Genomic DNA, 22727 nt, shown 5'->3' with positions numbered 1-22727 from the left:
TTGTTCTCTTCAGTTGATGTGGAGAGTGTAGTTTGGGAAAGTAGAGGCTATGACATTGTATATAGCTGGTTTCTATGTGACAAAAATGTTTATCATCCCTTTTCTTAAATTAAATAACAAATGCGGACTAGGGAGCATCTTACGGGGGAAGGTGGGGAGGCATTTTTGATGTCCTTTTTCTTAAGTGGTTTCAGTGAGCTTCTCATAGGCCTGAACTATCTGTTCCTAGACAACAGATTGCTATTATGCCCCAGTCTCCTGCCTGTTCCTAGCAGGTGTAATAGGTTGTCTTTGTGCCTTGGTTAAGACTATACTAGATGGGAATAACAGTATCTGAGTAAGGTGGGGGGACTCTCCTCTCTGGGCTAGCAACATTTTTTGTAAGAGGAAACAGGGGCTGTGCAGTCTCCTTTCAACTAATTCAGCCACTTGCTAGAGGAGGATTTGGGACTCAAAAGCCAGATGCAAATGAATTTTAGCGGGGGAAAAAGGGAATTAAAGGATAAACTGGACCTGAGGGAGCAAGAAGCAGCCACAATTTCAGGTTGCTCCCTTTACCCTTTTCCCTTGTGCCAGCAACAGCTCAGAAGGCAACGCATTTTACTCCCCATAGCTCAAGGCTATGCCTGGAGGCACCTTTTAGTATTATCCATTTCTACTAAGGCTACACACCTGAGACCAGCCACAGTAGCTGAAAAGATTTCATTGAGGAAAAATCCCAGGCTGCCTGTGGTTCTCTAATAAAAAAAAATTAAAAAATCAGCTGGCTTTGATTATAAAGCAAATGTGTCTCATAAGAGTGACAGTTTGCTGCCAACCTGGATTTACACAGACTTTCAAAAGCAATCTTAAGAACAATAACATATTGCCACACCCAGCCTCCCCCATTCATCAACAAACAGGTGGTTTGTGCGTATTTAAGTTCACTGGACTACTGATGCTTCTCCTCCCGTTTTCTGATGTGTGTGGGGTGTTTATTTTTGTTAATTTATGCCTATTTAACAGTATACCTGCTAGTGTGGAGATAGTAGAATTCTGGGATGCTTCTTTAGAAGGACATAGCTTTTACCATCATTCTGCCACTATATAATTATCTGCTTTAGACAGAGTCCCTTTGATGGGGAAAATTCAACGTGATTCTTGAAAGTGCTTTAACAGAATTCTGATAATTCTTTCTTGCATTTCTGCCATTTTCCTGAATGTCTGCAGTTGGCATTTCTTTGTGCTTCTACTGTACATGAGTGACCTGGGAAAGAGAAACCTACATGATAGTGTTAATTTATTTTTATTTTTTTTTTAAACTACAAAAGTCACATTACCCACTGAGAAACTCTATCTTAGTATAGCATTTTTGTAGCTGAGCCCATTACAAAATCCTGTGTTGTATGTGAATGACTGGGATCCTGTTCTCTTTGTGTAAGAAAGGGTAAGGTGCATAAACCTGCAGCTGCAATAAATCAATCGCTAAGATGATTGGAAACAGCAGGTCAGCTTTGCAGTCCAAGCTTAAATTTGAAGGTAACTCTTACTTCAAACCTGGACAAGGTTTCTTGGAAACTAGTTTGCTATTTAATATCCTATGTCCCTAAATAAGCAGTGGTGCAAAACTAGTAAATGTTGGCTGAGAGAACAGAAAAGACCATGTCTGTGCAACACGATGGTTTCCCAGACTATAAGTTGGGAGTTCTTGGTCAGAATAACTTGTTATTGTTTCTTGTCCAGCTGTGATTAATTAGTGTTTTATTACTGTTTCCCCTGTGCTATGGTGAGCTTTGGACAGGGCTTTGTGCTCCTCCATGTGCAACAATTATAAAGGTATTATAAGAGGGTAGGAAGGTATTGGCCTCTCTTTTTGGGAGGAGCACAGCTGGGTTGTGAGTATCCAAAATCGGCCACAGGCAGGCTTTCCTCAAAAAAGACCATGAACCTGAGAAGCTTCACAAGTTGATTCTTCAAGTGTGTGTGTGTGTAAAGGTTTTTTACACCCCTGCATGTTGAAATTGCTAAACTGACTCTTTTCTACACTGTTAATATTTTCACATCTCTCCCTGAGCGATGTGAACCTCCCAGCTCTGATGTGACACCTTTCCCCTGCCTGGAGCTCAGCATCTTCTTACCCTTTGGATGATAAAACAACAGAACAAAATCCCTTTATGCAATGCAAATGTTTTCGTGCTATGTAGTAACTCAGGGCTGTTTTGATAGGAGGAAGGTGGTTGTAAGCAAATAATGTTCTACAACCTAGAGCAAGTTTAATATCACTGCTATTACTAAAGAACTGTGGTTCCTTTCTCATAGGTGGTGCCCAAAGCACATCTCAGCATTACTGCAGTTTTCATTGGGATTTTTGCTACTAGTGAAAACAAGGTGAAAACTTAAAAACAGACAAAACCAAACCGAAGAACCTTAAAAATCCAAATGCATAAGGAAAACTGGCTCCCTTTAAAGGCAACAGATAGGTTTTAAAGGACTTTCACTGTTTTCTGAAGAGCTGTTAGCACAAACAATAAAAAATAAGTGGAAATACTGTAGTCTCAGTGCATTAATCTTAATTGCTGATTTTTCTTGGCTCAAAACAGCAGAAAATCTCAGGTTGTGGCAAGCACAAGATTACCTCATTTCATTCCTTGTTTGGCTTATCCAAGTCCTGCCAGGACAGGGTCTGCACAGTTCCTAACTAGTAGATTAAAAAGGTTTTATTTCCAGTTTCCTCCTTGTATTTAGGTATTGGAAAAACAGTGGTGCCCTTTCCTGGTACCCACTTCAGCTCCTTTGCTTGTCACATCTGCAGCCTCTTAATGAATCAGAGTATTATATCTCCTCTCTGTTGTTATTCCAGGAATTCCCTTCAACATTTGATAACCCGCAATGCTCATCGACCTACTCCAGTAGTGCTTTGTGTGTTATTTATTGGTCACTGAATGTGTCCTTTGTGGTTCTCTAATTTAATTGGATTTTTTTCAATTTACCTTTGTTTGTCTCTGGTAGATTGCAAACATAGTTAATTGCATGCAAAAGTATTCCTGCTAGAATAACAGTAATACAAACTAGAATATTATGCCTGTTTTCTCTATCTACTTATCATATAATAGTGTGTTTATATACTGTGTACTTTTTTATTAAGCACTAACACAGCATTCTGTAGGGTGTGGAGATGTGCCATAAACACAGATTGTCTCTATTTAGATTAAAATTTTCTTTTTGCCCTTGTTTTTGTAGTTTAATCCAAGCTCACTCAGCTTTTGGCCCCTTTTCTCACTTTCCAGTATGTCTGCACTATACTGCATCACAGAAGGTATTAGATCAATGAACTGCTACTTGATTCATGTTCAGTTGATGATTCCATTCATAGGAAGGAGGTAAAAGGACCTTTCCATATCTTGTGGAATAAATCTCGCTCACCTTGAAGCATGTCTGTGGTGCTTCTGAACCCAACCTACAAATTTCCTCAGATATTGAGGGTTGAATGGAAATAACTGGGATTAAAAATGGTAATTTTACATAAAATGGTTCCTTTTAAAGGCTGTGTATAGGGTAAAAGGGGCTGCTGTAACTACTTGATGGTTTAGCTATGGTTTTACTATTGCAAAGGGAATTGAGGAGTTCTGTTGGTTGGGGTGTTAGAGTAGGACCCTGAACTTTGAGGTGAGGATGTAGGTCAGGAGACTGGGCACAAATATTTCCAAAATGCCTCTAAAAAGCTGCACACTGATACACCTACACGGAGATTCCAGCCTGTCTTGGTAGGTGCTGCTTTGGTTGAGTGTCAGTAATGGTATTTTTAAGAAATCTTGAGCAGGGTGGACATGTTTCTGAAAATGCTGTTGGGCTGGTTCTTTGTTGTATGTAGATGCACAGTAGATGCAAAGAACACAAGGCAGGCTCAGCAGCTGGTGCAGTGGGGTCAGAATAGTGGAACAAATGTCGGAATGTATTCACCTTTTGCCAGAAGGTGCGATTCAAGAGAAAAATATTACGGAACTGCTGTCAGAGTCTGGTGGGCTGGGGACTTGTAGCGTTTGTCATTCAGCCCTTTTGGTGTTTCTAAATGACAGTCAAGAAAAATGAGGCAGAGTAGTGCTTTCACAACAGAAAGAAAATTTGATTTCTTCTTTTCTGAAAAAGCAGAGTAGCAGGGTAGTGCAAAATTATGTACTGCAGGGCACCTGCAGATGAGCTATATGTCCTGATGCTTTTTGAGTTTTTAATGAAGCTGCATTAATTTTTAGATGGATTGACTGGATCTCAACATAGCTGGGAATGGCTACTGATTAAATAATTCCTATGAAAAGAACAAAACACTGGAAAAAAATCTTTCATGAAGCCCAAGCGTCACAGCAGCCCATAGGTGATTGCTCAGAATTATTTCATCTAGCAAATCCTCTTATTAGGAATGCCTTTAATCTGACAAATGGAAAGATGTTTGCTACTCTAGAGTCTTTCTACCACATCTTCCATCTGCTTCACATGAGGAGTTGTCTGGAATTCTCTGAAGGTTTGAAGACTTGGTTAATATGCCTCAAATCAGTGATCTGTGAACAATAAAAAGTTTTGGAAACTTTAGACTAGATCATCTGCTATTGGGGAGATCAGAAATAAAACAGGCTTTGGATTTGAGCCTTATGGGTAATAAGGCTTTATCTGAAAGAGAACTTGAAGTCACAGGCCCTCTAATCTGAAACAAAGACAAGCTCAACTCCTTTCCTAGGCTGTATCCACCCTATTGATTGATTCCAAAGCAACGTTTGCTAAGTCTTCACCAGTTGAGTTAAGATAGAAAACTGACTGCTCTTAATGGTTGGAAATTTCTTCATATGGTTTAAGAATGTTTGTTTTAAGAAGAAACTGGAGAAATAACTTCTGACCCGTGTTCCAGCCAGATTGGCATAATACCCAAAACTACAGAAGATCAATCCCTGCTTTGAACTTCTGGATCTATTGATAGAAGGGCAGACATTTTATCTTGATAGAAGACAAGGTCAGCTCTTTTATAAAACTTGGCTCCTATGTAAATACAAATCTAAGTGGAGCAAAGAATGGGTGTTTTTTTTCTTGATTTATGGTGTGACCCAAGTCCTGTAATGTCCTTCAGGTCTGATTTAATGCTGGCACAGTCTCTGGGTTTGACTTTCCAGTTATTGGCCATTCATCAAGAAAATAGATGAATTTGATCTATTGTTTTCTCAGATGGGCCACTGCTCCTACTGTGTGCTTCACAAAAGTGCAGAGGGATTCAAGCCAAAAGGAAGGATTTTTCTCTTGATTTTACCTCCCCCTGCTTTTGCCTTAAAAGTTTTCAATGTGAAGGGTAAAAAAAAAAAAGAATCAGGAGAAACAAATGTTTTCTAATAGAGTTGTTATTCACATGGACCAGGCTGAAGATATGCTGAACCATGAATACTTTGACACTTCCATACGTGTCTAGTTTCACCACTTTGAAAGGACCACCAGGAAGTAGTGAAACAAAGAAAAAATAGGAAAAGACAGGGATTTTTAGAAATATCTTCTTCTGTCTTCTTTCTGAGAACATAGACATGACCTTTGAATAGTATGAAAGATATTGAAAGGGCACATGCTGATTTCTGTGGTGAAAGAGCCATAGGAATCAGCCAGTGAAGTGAAGCCGTTTCCAACTGTCGCCTTCAAATGAATCAGTAACATCCTGATAAATATGCACAACCATGACGAGGCTACTAAATTTGACACTTGGGTTGAATTGCCTGGGAAATTACCTGCTTGCTCTACCTGGGTTTAATTATAAACATTTAAATGATTAAGAAGTTCACTCCACTTGTGAGAGGGTAAGGGAGAGTTGGGAGCAACGCTTTTGCCTCTCGTTGAAATGATGGCTGCTCATGCGGCTGCTGGGATTATTCCAGACACTGCTACCGCCAGCAAAATAGCCAAAGTGAGAAGAGTTCCCATACTAGACCATGCTTAAACCGGACTGTAGAATTGACTGCTGGTGTGCATCCATATGAAGCAGGGATGTAACCTGGGAGAGAGGATCAGTATAATTTCAACCTCATCAAGGAGAAATCTGCTAGATCTGCAATTTAGAGGTCCTTCTAGTCCCTAACCAAGAAGCCTGCAAAGCTCGGTGCTGACAGACTGCATATGTTTAAACTACTAAATGTTTTCACCTCCCACCGCCTTGATATACTTTGACATGGAGAACCTTGCAGTATTGAGCTCTAAATCAGCTGGTGCACTGTCACAGCTCCCTGAATAGATGGCCAAGTGGTAGCTGAATTTTATTAACCTTGCCTAGTGGGCCAAACTCTGCTTGCTTTGCTTCTGTAAATGATCCCGTTGGTTTCACCTCATTGAAATTACTGGAGTATTACTGGCCCTTGAAGTAATGTTCTATGAGAATGGATTAATTGATTATAATTAAATAGGAAGTATAGAAACCTTCAGGAAGTGAGGGGATGTGTAAGAAAATGCATCTGAAGCAAATAACTGCTCTCCTTGAAACTTGCTGGAAAAGATGCTTGAACTTTCCTGCTGTTTTTGAAATGCTGTTAGTGTATGAGCTCTTGTGAGTGCTCTGATACTCCTTCAGTAGCCTGGTAAATCTAAGATTACAAGCTTAGAAGGCCTCAGAGATTTAGGAACTGCACCATAATAGATTCAAGGATTAACAAGTATTTTTACAAAAAGAAAAAAAAGTTCTTTGACTTAACCCAGGGCTTGGATATAAAGTTCTTAACAATTTATGACAGCAAGCTGCGTGAGGGACCCCTCTCAGCTCAACTGCGCTAAGTGGCAATGAGAATATAATACTTTTACCTGCTCCCTGTAGTAGCTTGAATTACCTTCATGTACCATCCATGAAAATACAGAAAATATTGGCTTGCCTTGTATTAAGAAATGAAAGCTATTTGTCTGGCTTTTTTTTTTTTAATGCAGTTTGCCCCCCTTGTGTATATACAGAAAGAAAAGCATTTAGTCTCTTTGCTAATGCAGTCAAGCAGGTATTACCCACTGAGTCAGAGGTTTACAATCTGTAGTCAAAATTCTGTGATAAGGAGCAAGCTGCACACAGATGGCACAAGTTAATAGTCTGATCCTGCCATCAGGACTCATAAAAGAAATTATCATCCATAGGAGACAGAACAGTTCTGATGGCTTGGAATAGATCTGTGCTGCTTTGCACTTTGTACCCTCATTTATATAACAGTGTTATCATTCTGCTGCACTTGGTATTATTTTTAAGATGGCATAAATAATTCCACAAGACTGAAGATACTGGGGACTGCAGGACCAAGGCAAGGACTCTGACTTAATCTTTAAAGGAAATTCTGCCCTTTCCACTGATTTCAGCTGCAATTAATGAAAGTTGTTAGCATGGCTATAGCAATATTTTATTCTGGTCTCAAGAATGATGTTGCCAAGCTGTAACACGTGACTGGTAACCAAGTATTTTGTAGCATGGAGACTTGGAGTTTGTTCCCTTTTTCATATTGCAGGATACTTGATGTGTTTTACAATTAGAAAGTTCCCCTGAGCCCTTCTCTTCATGTTGGAATCCTGAGGCTGATCATAGTGGTGAAATTTTTTCACATTTGTGTTTCAGTTAAAATATTTTGCATTGGGGCATCACCTAAACCAGAACTCAAATCACTGCTATTTTAGCTTATCTGGTGATGTTCTTGTAAATAAACTCTTACTTGTCAGACACATTAAAGTCCTTGACAAGTTGCTGTTAGGAAGTACTGCTATGAAGACTTAAATACATATAAAAAGCTTTGCAATTAATAATGCCATAAAGTCAAGAGACAGTTTTGCTTTGAAAGAGCACATGTAAATGTCTAATTTTATGGTTATATAAAGATTGGGTGTTGTGATCACTACCATGTCGTTGTGAGATGCACCATCAGGATGCAATCCAATGAATTTGGAAAATTTAGTAGTAGTATACAAACCACCATGTGTTCTAGTATCTTCAGTGTGCTCAGTCTATGAAACAACCAAGTGTCTAGATAGTTATTTTTATCTCAGGGACAGAAGATGGGAAGGGAACACTCTAGTTCCCAAGAGTGTACAAAGCCAGTGGAAAGGCTGTTCAGTCCAGAAGGATCCATGTCTGTGCTTAATCTGCTTAGTAAGACAGCAGTATATCATGTAACTTCTAAATAGTAACAATAATTGCACTTAGGAGAAGAGTCAGTTGTTCATTTACATAATTTTTAAATGATTTTTTATTTATGATACCAAATAGGTGGCAAAAACATCACCAAAGATGGGCCTTTAAATTACTAACCTTTAAATTATTAGTAAAAAAAATTATACTAAAGGCATCTAATTAAAATATGGCAAGTTCATAAATATCATGAGTTAACTAATGATGCGATTTAGTATGTTTTGTACCATGCTGAAGCAATTTAATGATATGTATTCAAGGCAAAAATAACTGAGTTTAAGCAGCGCTTTATGGGAGCTGGAACTCCTGTTGTAATAGTTGAGGTTTTGGAGGATGCCAGCTGGGAGTCAAATGTGACTTTTCACTTGGAGTTTTGACTGCAAGGAATGGCCCTGTAGCCAACACATCAAATACTAATCGCAGACATTTGCATCCCAAGTCGCCTTCAGTGAATGGAAGGAAAGGTATAATTTCCAAGTTGGATGTAGAATCTAGATATGTTTTTGTCAGGAGGTCTGATCTCCAGAATGAGTGTATGCTATAAATGGAATTATACAGGTGGCTGGGAAGCTGGATAAAAGCAGATAAAAGAAAGAATTAAGAGGCAGATAAGAAAGAAATCTTACAGGGTACTTAAAATGCGAGATTTGGGGTGGTTTCTGGGATAAAGTGCGAGGGTGAAATGATGAGCAAAAGCCTAATGTTACAAAAATCAGTAGAAATTCAGGAGTTTTACCCAGTGTGCACGAGAGGGATATATTGATGTACTAATAGACTTCTTCCCGATGTCGGACCAGCCTGTGTTCTGTCTATAAGTATGCCCGTCAGGCAACACTGGCACAGATATCGGTCAGCCAAACAGATGTTCTCTGATAAATAACATTCCTTGGTTTCAGCTTTTATTGGAAGCATTTGCTTCACTGATACTTGTAATGCAGTGAGACTTCTCTTGCTCTTGTTTCAATTTTTATCCCCCTTCTCCCCCTGCTGCTTTATAGAGTAGTTTGTCTTGTAATCCTTTCCTTATTGCTGGAAAATTGGCCATTTTAAGCCCTGATTCTGCTATCAGCTATGCCAGATCAAATCCAGAGCAGCTACCCTGGGGAAGGACATTCCAATCTGAGCACTGCAGTTGTCACATCAGGGTTACGTTCTGTCCTTTTCATCAGCAGTGCCAACCAAAGTCAGTCAATAAAAGTAATTCTTAAGTATTGCTTTTCTCTTGCTGGTTTTGTGAATTATATTTAGGCATCAGATTGTCAGAAAAACATGTTTGACCATGGCTCACAGCTGTCCCCATTATTTGCTTAATAAATGCTGTTGCAGGGAATAGCAACCTGCACAACTGTCACAAAATGTGAAAATAATTACAGTAGTCTGATTTTTTTTAATTGAAATATTATTTTGCAACATAAATATTGTTACATAATTTGGAAAACCTGTGTTAGCCATCAAATTGCAAGCTAATTTGGATATAAACCGTAAATTTTTGCTCTTCTTTTGAATGATGAAAATCTGACTTTTCCCTTGCCAGTTACTATCTCAGCACTGCAAGCTTGTGTCTCCATTTGGTTTGGCAATGCAATTTGTAGGTCAGTTTGAAGGCATGCATTTGCTTACATAGGTGTAAAATTAGTATAACTCTACATTTTGCAGACCTGTAGGACATAAGTCAATAAATAGGTGTTACTTCAACATCCCAAATGATGTAACATGCAAATTTTGTTTTGAATAAGAAATGAATTGCAGAAAATCATGCTCCATTCAGGTACAATTAAAAGGCGGACCACTGTCACTTCTGAGGGAAAATATTCATTACAAAGAATTTGTTTGGCTCTCCTTAGTACAGAAATGGCAATATCATCTGCTATATGCTGTGAGTAAAATTAGCTTAGGAGTATTTTTTTAGTGCACTGCAAAAATATTTCTGATAATGAGTTTTAATCACACTGTGGTTATTGTAATCATTGTGCTTGAGTTGCCAACACAGGATGGTGTATCCTGGAAATAAGCTCAGCTGTTTAAGAAAAAATACAGTCCTGTAGTGAAACCCCTTGAATAGAGATAAAATCACTGTAATGTGGGAAATGTTTGGACATGTTCCTGTACAGTTCCCTCAGTGTAGTCATTGTAATACTTTGGTATTGAGTTGCCAGATTGGGGCAAATCTTGTTCTAGTCATGTTTGTAATATTTTTTTTCATGCTTTTCATAGAAGATGTACATCTGGATCTTAGCTGCTGAGTTAGGACTCATTCTTGTGAGGCTTCACTAACAATTAGACAATTAACATTAACAATTAGAACAGGTTCATTTAAATATTTAAACTTAGGCATTTTGGTAAATTAGGCCAGTGCAGATACACTGCTTGCAAGATCAGAGTTATCCCTCCGTGGCACAGCAGGTGTGCCCAGCTGAGATACTTGTTCTGGGTACACATGCAAATAACCAAAACTTTTACCAAGCCAAATGTTGCATATGATGGTCATGACAAAAGTGGTGTTTCTAGTGTGTGGGGGGGTGGGTGGAAACTTTAAATGGTGAATTTTTTTCCAGGGCTGATAATGCGAAAGAGAACTTGGAGTTCACAGACTCTATGGCAAGAACAGAATTTTCCTGAGATGTGGGGTTTTGATTAATAATCTTATGCAATATTTTAAACTGGTGTTTCAATGTATGGCTCTTGTATTGCTTTCAAAGATCTGTTTTAGCATAGTTTGCACTTCCAAAATAAAATAATTATTATCTTTGTTTCTGCTTTACATTAGTTTTTCTATGGGTTACTGCAAACAAATTGGAATATATGGACAGTATAATTACGTTAGTTAATAGCTTCCCAGATATACTGTAAATAGATTGTAAAATAGGTCAGAGAAATTGCTGAAATTTGTCTCTACAAAGTATTTTTAAACCATTTTTCTCAGTTATGTAGTTTCAACATTTAGTTCACTGAAATTTTGGGACTCTGCTCAAACTTGGATGTGTAATTTTAGTGCTGTTTAAAGACCGTCATGTCACATAGCACATATGTGGGACATGTTTTAGCTGCAAAACTCAATACAAGACCAGGCTCTCTTGTAAAGCACTTCTCAAAGCCTCAGGCCAGAAGATGCAGGTGAATTCTTAGGCAGACATGGATTAAGTCAGCAAAACAGACCAGCTTAATGAAGGAAAAGAGAATGAATCGTTATTTATCAACTTAATCATCAGATGATGGATATTCTGATTCACAGTCACAAGGAGATGAAACATTACAGAGAAATATGTCAAGTGAAGAGCAACAGGAATACAAAAGCAAGAATATCGAAGGGAGATGGTTGTTTAAAAGCATGGAAACTAGTGGAACACCTAATGATCATAAAGCCAAGGGTCTTTGTTCCAGTTGTGTTGACAACTCAAAACTATGTGCTTCGGTGAATTGCTGCCGCTGCTTTGTGAATCGGAAAACAAGGCCAAGCGCAGCCTGATCTGTGGTGTTGTGGCATCCAGCGTGGAAATGGGGCCTTACCACAAGAAAAATGCTAATACTTGACCTGTGCCAAATCCCAAGAAGTTCAGTTAAATGGGATCAAAACACCAGAGTCTGCTTGGACTTTGAGAGTTTGTCCCATTTTAGGTAGATGATATAATTTAAGGCTTTCTTAAGCATTCAGGTGGTGCTGCAGCTGGGATTATAAACCCTTGTTAGTGTTGGTTTAGGGGTTGGTTCATTATTTTAAAATAACTCTTAAAGAGTATCTTCACCTCTTTGACAAAGCTCTCTTAAATTTTCTTTCTCCATAGTGTTGCAGATTTTTTTAATGACTTTAATGGTCCCGCTGACAGGAAAAAAAACGGTTGTTAGTAACAGAGGAATGTGAGTTGAAGGGAAGTAGCTCCCTAAGATGGGCAGCTAATTAGGAGCTTTGCTGTGTTGCATTGAGGATTGGACTGTGGGAAGAGTGATACACAATAGCTTGTTATTGACACAGAAGATGATATTGTGGCTTTGTGTTAATTAAGGAATAGAGATTGTGGCCTTATGTTAATAGAGTAGTTATGATAGCTAGATTATTTGTCTGGAACATATATAGAATGAATACTGCAATTGTTTTGGTACCAAGGCTAAAATATAATAGTGTAACCATGGTGATGCTGTTGAATTAGGATTAATATAATGTTAAGAACTAAGACTGTAATATTAGATGATTAAATTTCTAACCAACAGATTGGTGTTCTTGGGATATACTACTAGGTACTCTGGTGTGCGATGGGCAAATTCCTGGTTTTCTATTGTTTCCTCTGCTTTTTTAGGTATGGGATGGGGCAAGGGAGCAGAAGGTTTGATGTTCTTTGATTCTTCCTCTGCTTTGTGTGGGAAGTTCTTGTTTCGGAGCCACAATAATATTTCAAGTATTTTACAGCAACATATGGGTTGTTCCAGGAGATGGGTTGAGCCTGTTCCTGAATATAGATTCTACCACGTTGCCTTCACCTCAGAAATCCCATCTTTGCCACACTATCAGAGTGTCTTATTAGTTATGGGCAACTACTTTTCCCCCCAAAAAAAAGAAAGCTGTAGCAATTAAGTACAACAGTACTGGCTACAGAAAACAAACTCAGTCTAATTTATGTTAAACTGTAATTTATTTTCCTAATAAACCTACTCTGCATTAATTTCATATTTGGCATTTTATAGTCCTACTTACCTTTAGAAATGCAGTTTAATTAATCAAACCCTCATATTTCTCCTTATTTTCTCCTGCATCATTTGTTGTCTCTTTGGTTCAGGGTACATCACCACAATTATTTACATCTTTAATTAGCTCTGCATCATTAATCTCTGCTGCTTCTCATCTTTCTTTAGATGGAGTAGCAGTTTGCATTGCTAGAAGAGTAACAGTTATAGCTGCTGGAGTTCCCTTGACGTCTTATGGCCCATATCTTATAATGTGCTAAGACTTCTGTGCACTTCACTGCACATGCATAGGGGATGTAAAGTCAGTGTATTGCAGCCTAAGGATTTTCTTTAGCATCTCAAATATAATCATGGACAATAGATAATGGTGCACTTACATTCATGCACGTTAAATAATGCACTATCCCTTTAAAGGTACTTGAAGTCCATTTTACTTGGTCAAATTTTGAGTTGGTTTTAGGCCAAAGAAATTGGAAAAGGATGTGGTATTAAAAACTCCACTTAGTTAAGCAGCTCTGTGGATGCCTCTTGCTGCAAGAAGTTCCAGTCATGCCAGTGTGATGTCCAACTGTGGTGCCAGGTTCCACACTACACTGAGCTTGTCCTGCTCCAAGTATAAGCCTGAGCTTTGCACTAGTGCACAGAAACGGAATTATTTGTTTGTTGCAATTGGTTTCTAAGGAGTCAAGTCATGCACACTGGGCTGGAAACCCTAAAGCAACACGCAGCCTGTCTGTCTGAAGTCTGGGACCATCTCTGAGTGCTCCTCAGCTTCCCTCTCCCCTTTTGCCCAGGACTGCTCTTCCCTGGGGAGGTTTCTCTTCATGCATTCATGAGAAACCAGGCTCTGTGACACAAGTGTCATAGGTTTTTCTCTCCTCGTGTCATCAAAATTGCTTCTTCTGGAGCTCAACTCTTGTTTGAAGTCTTGTTAGGAATTTTGTTTGTCTCTTAAGATTTTTTTACTTGGTGAGCTGTGTCCTTTTCTTATTCCTTGGTGGCTTCAAACTGAGGAGATGGGAAAGGGATCAGTTTTGCTTTTTTTATTTTCCTTTTTAGTTTTTTTTAAAAAAATCAGACAAGTGCTTTCCTGTAGGGATTGTAGACATCCAGCTGAGCTCCTACTGTGGTGGGGTATTTTAGTGTGAAACTGCTGTTACACACAGTAATTAGGCAAAGGAGGATTCCTGGCTCTTATTTTAGAGTGTGACAAACCTCCCCTCTTTGAAGTGAGGAACATGCTGCTGGGAAAGGGCTTGGTTGTACCTACAGGAGAAAAATTTATGCTATATGAGAAACACAGAAAGTACTACCAACAGCTGGGCACTGTTTTGGTCCTTTGAAATTATTTGCATATTGCGGAAAGAGCATATTGATTTGTTCTGAGAGACTCAAAGTGGTCTCAAGAGGATTAAGATGCGGAGTTCCCATTAATTTAGATTGGAATTACCAACAGTTTAATACCTTAAATGGTTTGGGAAATTGCAGGGTTGGGGTTTTTTTATTATTATTATTGTATAACATTATTCAGTGCAATTAACCTGCAGAGCAGACAATGCTGAGTGTAATGAGCAGGTGAAATAGTGATTTGTGTTGGTGCCAGCTCTTTTATTTTGACAGTCCTGGCTTGATCCAGGTTTCAGGAGTTTGTGTGGCCCATGATGAGAGGCAGCATGTGCAGCACAGGGTGGCCCAGGAGGGTCAGTCACAGATTGCAAGACCTGCACCCTCAGCTAGAACGATTTCTTTTAGAAACTTCATTTGCCTATTATTTCTAATATTCCGGAATAAATCTATGGAGACACTGAAGCTACGTCTGTAGCTTGATGTGAAAGAGCAATGCAGTCATTATGTTAATAGCCAAAAACTTTAAAGACCGCAATTATATCTCAGGTTTCCTGTAAGATGTTTCGTAAATCATGTGCTCTCTTATGCATTCGTCACAGAAGTTGTGCATGCTCCATATATGCATATAGTTGAAAGGGAAATTAAAGCTTGTGTGCAAAGTTCTGACTGGAACTGGAGCAAATGTCTTCATCCCCACATCTGTGGGAGCGCATTCTCAGAAGTTATAAACAGTACTGTCAATCTGATACTTAAATGTGACAATAGCTAAATTATCATTTTGCCTTTCTGAAGTCTGAATTTGAAGTGCTTTTAAATGGCAAATTCTTCATAAAGAATACATTAAAACCAGCTTTTGGTGTTAATTTAGTATTTCAGGTGTTAGATGGTTTGAAAAGCATGAGCAGCAGAAAACTGCCCTTTTTCATGAATTAACTCAAACAACCTGTCTTAACCCAGCTGAGTAAATTGTATAAGAGGAAAAACATAATTGTGAAGCCCTCACTAGGCATTAGTAAAAATTGTCTTGGAAGATTAGGAATATTTTTAAAATGGAGTTCTCTGTGAGTGCTGCTCCAAGCAAGTCCATGTTGACATAATCTTCATCTATAAATTACTGGGGGGAAATGAATGGTGTGAATGAATGGTCTATGGGAATGATCAGAGTGCATTATTTCCACAAAAAGGCAGGTACAGGCTAGAAGCAAATTTTGCATCATGGGTATGAGAGCACTACTCTGGGAAATAAGTACATCAGGGCATGCAGCTTTCTTAGCATCGGCTATTATATCCTTTTAAGCTGTATTTCTGATAGTACATTTCCTTCTTGAAAATTGGGAATTTGTTCTATTTTTATAGAAATGAGCTTATTGCAAATTGGCATACTCTGTGGTGTACACAGTTTTTCTGTGCCACTCAGGGACCACAGGGCAATTATTAGCAGCATCCATTGAAGGACTTGAGTAATTTGCCAAATGTTATTTTGTTTTCAAATAAAGTAAATAGCTTTAGTACTGAAGGGCATTTAAGTACTCTAACTTTTTGCTTAGTTTATTTAAATTGTCTTGTTTCTCCTACCCCTCTAAAAAAAAATCCCATCTGAGTTTTCTGTTTTTATGTGCTTGAGCAGGGTTATGTGACTGATTGCCTTTAATGTCTTCTATAAATCTGAGCATATGGGACCTCATCCCAAAATGTGGCTATACAAGGATGTTAATTTAAAGGAGGAGGTCAGTTAGAAACTTCATTAAGGGTTTAAAACACCAGGTTCTCTGTATGAGGAAGCAGAATGTTTTATTTTTAAGGAGAATACCATAGTTGTCAAAAACATCGTCTGATACGAATGGTTTCACGAAGGCTTGTCTTCTACTAGTAGTGGATTACTCCCTGTATTAACCTGCTGGTAGGGTGGAGAAAAGACCCACAGTCCCACCTATTGCCCATGCAGATCATCGTAGGATGACTGGGGGTGTGTCCCTAAATCTACCTTTTTTTTTCTGCCTTCAATAATAATGCGGAGAATGTACATCACAAACCTTTTAATGCTACCCTCTGCTTGCCTCTGATTTTTTTTTAAATGCTCAGTGTTCTTTTCCAATGAGAATAAGTGCTGCCATGCGTTGCTTGTGTTTTAACGTATGTCTTCAATACCTACCAAGCTGTTCCTTGAACAACAGAGCTAATAAAGCTTGGTTCCCTCTGTACCCAGACCAGTCTTATCCCAGACGGCTGGTCAGGCACACACTGCTAAGCTGTAGGTAGGTGAAACATCCCTCCCTTTCTTTCAGAGCATGCCTTATCTCTCTCCAGCTGCTGTTTTTCATGCAGCTGTTAGGAATGTAACACCCAAGACCTCCGCTGCTTTGTTCCGTGTCATTATGGTTGGGCAGGTTCAAAAGCTGTTGCGGAGGACTGGCTGACATTGTGATCCCAGCAGCCTTGTCTCCTTAAGGAACCCAGGCTAAAATTACCTTCCCATATTACATGGCATTGTATCACATTACTTAATGTGTGTCTTCAGGAAATGATAAATGCCAGGCAGCTTTCATTACCTGCAGCACTAAGTGCACTCGTTGTCCTTGTTGCTGTGATAGTGCTGTGAATTCCTAACTTCGCCTGCTTTTTGGAAAGTACTGTAGACCCTCCTGTGCTGTACAGCTCTGTTTTATCAGAAAGCTCACTTCTTTGCCTTTTAAGTTCACTTTCCTCTTCTGTTTTCTTTTGCCAGGGAACCATTAAATCTGTCATGACAGAATACTTATTTGTCACTGCCTCCCAGCTGGTTTTCTGAGAGGAGCAGGTCTGTTTTCTGGGGTGGAAGTGATGCAAACACTTTCTGCACTTGACTTGCTCTTCCCTTTTGCTTCTGTGCAGAAAATTTTCTGTGCTGGCTTCTTCACTCTGTGTTATCACTTTCAGCAGTGGCCTTACCTAATCCCAGCTTGTGTCAATCGATGATCACTCTTCTCCTGCATTTATATATTTCCATACTTTCAACTTTTCACTGTTTTCAACACCTCCTTGTGTCCATACTGCTTAGTGCTTTTGAACGGATGCCACACTGCACCTTGTCAAATCTGTTCAGAAATATGTGTCTGGATGACTTTTCCACAAGCAAGAAAGAGCACTGGCATCCTTATTTAGTCTTCTCTTTACATATCAAATAATGAATTTGATGTAGTTTAATTTGGAACTAAATAAGTGGTTTGCTGGTGGTCTAGTGATTGAGTTAATTCAGCAGTGATATCTGGTTGTGTTTTTTTTTTCTTCCCTTGTTATTTTGGTTTGTGCTTTTTTAGAGAAACAAAAACCAAAATGCAAAATCTTGGATTCAGCTTTGGAAACTGAACACAGGACTCTTCTGTGGAGCCCAGTTTAAGGCAATGGGGTTATTTGTTTGTGTCCCTTTGCATGGAACAGCATTCAAGACTGGGCATTTGTGTAGTCCACTAATCCATAAATGTTACAGATAAGTTCTCGGGTAAAATCAATGGTACTGTTCATCAGGAAAAGCATTACTTAATGACTCTAAATGTTCAGTTTAGGGGTCTTGGTCTGGGTACCAAGTTTAAAATAAGTTTTTGTCTTCCTCCCTGTATCAGCAATGTGGTATGAGTACTGCCCTTGAAGGCAGCCAGCAGACAACCTGATTGCTTTTCAAATTGAATGCCTCACCTGCTGTTTGTAAACGTGTTCTTCTCTCATTTACCCTGTTACTGAACAAACAGTCATTGATTTCTGTTGCGTGTGTTTTTTAAAGCAGCAACATCCAAGTTTGGACAGAAATGTGGGGCCTTTCTGCTTAGTGTGGTATCCAGCTTAAAGCTGCAAACTACTTAAACTGTAGCTGGTCCCTTTTCTTGTTATTGATTCTGTTCATAAGGAAAATGAACACAGCTGAAGAGAACACACAGGGTTATTAATGCACACCTGCCCTGGAAAATGTGAATTTGGAAATTAGATGTGAATTGTTTGAGTACAGGTGAAGGATAGCTTTACAGAAGAAAAGTGGTTAAAACTGTATGTACGTGTGCATGTCACTTCTTCCATTAGAACAGAATAAATTGCAAACCTCCTGATGCCGGTGTTGTGACAGAGGGCAAAGCTTGTTCTTTGTTCTGGAATAGGATATGAGTTTTCAGTAAGAAAAAGGAATAGTGGATTTATCAAATGCAGACTTTATATTATGTAGGTATTGTCTATACCCTTAATGGTATGTGTTTGTTATTTTACTTGTTTTTCATAATTTTTACGATGTGTTTTAGTTACATTGATTTAGTTATGTGTGTACCTGATCAGTTTTCCTGTCCCTGCATCTTTGATTTTGTAGTAATAGTAGGAGGCCTCTACCTCATCCTGCCTGTTGCATTGGATACTGTGCAAATATATAATGACACATAGTTTTAGTTTCTGCCTAACGTCATTGCTGACACACAAGGCGAAGTGTGGGTAAAAAAGGTTTAAAAAAAAACAAAGAGAAAAACAGAGGCTTAGGCTGTGATTTTTGTAAGGAGGTCCATTTCTTTTTTAATTGTTTTTATATTTTTTTTAATTTTGAAGTATCCTTAGTAATTGAAATATGAGTACAAAGGAAGAATCTGCTTCAGGATGAGATTAACTCAGGTGCTGAAGTTAATTCTACTTTACCTTCAGATTCCAGAAAATGAAAGTCACTTGGCATTCTGATCTGAACTGTCCTCTGATGTAGGGGCCCAAAATTTCCCTGTGGCTCTCCACTAACTGTGTCTACTATCTACAGCTGGCTAATGTAATTACTACCTATAATCAAATGCAAGACCCCTGAGTTCATCTAGTAATGAGCCTTTTGCATTCTTACGGTGCTTTAATTTATAAATGACAAGATACTGGCATGAGACAGAGCAGTATGACAATATGTTTAATTGCAGCATTAAAGGATGACTTGATTATGCTTGTTAGTAGTTTCCAAGTATTTGCTATTCACAAGCCTTGTGCAAATATTGTAATTTTAAGTACTTCAAGCTACTATGTTCACTCATAGATGTATCCTTTATAATTATTTCGGATATGGGATTCCTGATGATTTAGACTGATTTTTATGGCACCATTAGCAGAAAGAAAGTATGAGGAGCCCTGGTTTGGATCATAAGGCAGACCAAGCTAATCTGAAATAAAGCTTTAAGGAAAGTCATACAATTTTAGTAAAGGTTTTCTGAAATGTGCTATTGAAACAAGTGTCAAAACAAGCATCACTTTCTTTAGTCTTGCACAAAGATTAAAAAGAAAACCAAAACAGAATCAGAATCAAACAGGTCTGTTAATGCAGCAGGCCAGTAAGTTGGGGCTCATCTTCCAGCTTCAGCACTGCTTGACGATAACAAATTGTTGCTGTTATCATGTTCAGTAACACCTGAAATTATGTCTTGTTCCTTAGCAATTAAATATTGAAGTTTTAGGTATATTATTTAGACACCATCCAAAGCCACCACTGGTCCTGTTATAGATACTGATTCTGTTGGTGAAATTCAGTATGGATGCTCCCAGGGAATAAGTCAGCGGATGAGACTTGTGCATGTATACCTACCTCCTGGGCTAGCCATTTAATTGAATCTAAAATCAATTTTCAATTAGTGGTGGTTTGACACCTCATATTAGCTGTTAGAATTGTGAATAAAGGTAAAGAGCAAAGCATGTGAATCTGAATTACTTTTCCCTTAATGAAATGAACATTAGCAGCATTAGGAAGAGATGTGCTGAGTACTTGAGAGAGTTCAGAAGAACAGTTAACACTGGCATGCCCAGAGATGCTGACCTGTACCAGACTGATCTGCTTGGTGTTTATCATGGCCAGGACAGATAAATTTTGATTGTTTTCTGCTGTTTGAGAAGCTGTGCATCCCTGTGTAATGCGCCTATGGTTTAATTTATTTTCCCTATTGAAATGGAAACAAAACCTCATAGTATGTCAGTCAACACTTATGTCTTAAGCCAGCCCTGCTGCCAGAAAAAAAATAACTGGAAGCCTCAAAGTGCATTTATCTTGATGAGAGACTTGACATGTCTGATTTAGAGATATATATATATATATATGTGTGTGTGTGTGTGTATATATATATATATATGGCATCTATGTCTGAATGTCCTGGAGAATATAGCAACTACAAGTGGAGTTTCTATTGCTAGTTGTTGGTGGAGAATATTTATCTGTGTTTAGTGCAAGAGGCTTAGCCCCTTTCCTATCAGTGCAACATCATCACCTAACAGTTGAGATCTGGTCAACATTTTTTTTGCATTCAGTTCCACACTGCAGGTCTGTTCCAGAGTGACCATTATTTTGCAACCATTGCCTTTTAGGCTATTTGTTTTAAATTGTTGCAACATAAAATCAATACAGCAGAGCAGGGCTCAAATGGTAAACACAGAAAATAGGAATGCTGTTTCTTCTGCTAACCCTCCCACATGTGTATTCATTATTTTTAGCATGAAGGATTGTGTGTTTCTCTTATCCTTAATTTCCAACAAGTTCTACTTCTGTAAACAGCCTCGGTGATTTTCTTTCAAGTGTTTCAGTAGAAAGGTCTGCCTGGGTCATTCACAGGCTTTTGGGAGGAGTTTGATAACTAATAGTGGAGAAGTAGATGGAACATTGTAAGGATGGTCTTCATATTTTGTTACCCATTTGTCCTGCACAGTCCATGTACTAAAGAAAAGTATCATTAAAAAAATGTGCACCACACATGCAGTTCCCGTTACTAAATCACTATTTATGGAAGTTATTTAATGATGCATGTGAGGTATTTCAAGTATGAATTAGCAACATCTTTTCACTTCAAGCAGGATTGTCTCAGAGCTGTAGATTTTTTTTTAATATTCACCCCAAACTCTTTAACTACAGTAGCAAGAAAATCCCCAACAATATCTGAAATTGCATAGTCTATTTTAACTAAGTCTGCCTGCTACCCAGGCAGATAAATATTGCAGTTACCAACTGCAGCAGCTAGACATTATTGCTGATATGATGAATCGCAGTATCAATAACAAACTAACTCTAGCTAATTGCTACCTTAAATTGTCATTAAACTAAACCCAAACCTTAGGGTTAGTAAGTGGTTTCTGGACAGTGTAGCTAGACTGAAGTTTGGGTCTTTAGTCTTTTTCCAAGAATTTGTCTGATGAATACTTTGCATCTACAGTGTCCTGTGGTGAAGAGTTCCAGCGCTTACCTGTCTCTTTAGTGGAAAGGACAAAGCATCTCCTTTGCTTTCAGTCTGCAGTCCCACTAGTTCATTTGATGCCTCCTTCTTACCTACAGTTGCTTTTCCTTTTTATCCTTCCAAAGGTTTTCTGCCTTCTTGGGCATTCCTGATGTTAAGTAGTATCAAGAACATCTGTCTATTATGTGTTTTAGGGCTCTTTGACTACTGAGCAGCTGAAAAGGAGCCTGGAAATGTCTGGGCAAATTGAGGTGCCTGCCTGAGAACAGGTTGGGAGCACTTTGGCTGCCCAGTGAAGGAAGCTGTGTTATGTAGATGCCACAGGAGGGGAAAATAGTGAATGTAACTTAAAACTGAAACACAGGCATCTTTTACCACATTTTTGGTAGGATACTGGACAAGGTACTTCAAAGAGTCTCCTTCACTTTGCACATAGGTGACTGAACCCTGATTTACCAAAATGCTTAAGACCCCACTGCAAACAAAAATCTGTGCTACTTGACATGAAACACAAAGCCAGGCCAAGTCTAAGGGACCTCAGCTGGTGCTCAGCACTAGATAATAGAGTTGAACAGTGGCCCAGAAATGGAGCATCAGGTAATACGGGTGGTGAGTTGGTTTGTTAAAATAATGTGTGTTCTCTGTCTCTTCAGGAGGCTGTAGTTTAATGCACCACACTGTAGGGTGGAATCCACGGTCCCTTAGGTCAGCTTACTTCTGGCTTTTTCTGACCTTAGAGTGCTTGGCTTTGCAGCTTTGATTACACTAATTAAACAGGGAGTATTTGTGTATTTGTTTTTCAGGAGGTTCTATGGATAATGATGACTAGGGTTGTTTTGTTTTTCTCTTTGATTTTGCACACAGTTAAAGGAATATATTCCAAGAAAGCTTCTGTAAATTATTCTTGTAACTTCTCTTTGGCTTTAATTGGTAAATTACTTCTTGCAAGTCTGTGAGATGGAGAGTCTCGTTTCCTGGAGTGATTTGATTGGCAATTTAGAGATGATTTGTTAAACTGAAAGAGTGTATTTCATAAGATTAAATATGAAATTGCAGAACTGCTCAAGGGCATAATTGCCCTGCTTTCTCCTAGAAACATTATTGTGCTGGAAATGTATACACCAAACATGTTTGCACAACACCGGTGTTGAAAACAGAAACAGATGAGTTCCTTGGAGCTGAGAGCTGAGTACCCACTCAAGCCTTAAATCTGTTCTCTGCTGCAAACCCCTCAAATTTTATCATAAATAAACCCTGAGACATAATTTCAGCGGATTTGTGATCGGTCTCTGCACCCCTTAAGGTTTTTATCTGGTTAATGTAAATTCTTTCTTTGTTTCTTAGCTTGTAAACTCATCTTTTTAATG

The 22727-nt window shown here is 38.6% G+C and overlaps 1 long non-coding RNA gene across 2 annotated transcripts in view; it reads left to right on the top strand.

Annotated features, from left to right (window-relative positions):
* LOC110359337 (uncharacterized) overlaps positions 1-22727 on the top strand; it is a 316154-nt gene that overhangs the window by 456 nt on the left and 292971 nt on the right. The window lies entirely within an intron of this gene.

Source organism: Columba livia, chromosome 18 (assembly GCF_036013475.1).
Source record: "Columba livia isolate bColLiv1 breed racing homer chromosome 18, bColLiv1.pat.W.v2, whole genome shotgun sequence".
In the NCBI taxonomy this organism is placed as follows: Eukaryota; Metazoa; Chordata; class Aves; order Columbiformes; family Columbidae; genus Columba; species Columba livia.
The sequence above is the reverse complement of the archived record's forward strand: the minus strand, read 5'-3'. Positions and strand labels throughout refer to the sequence as shown.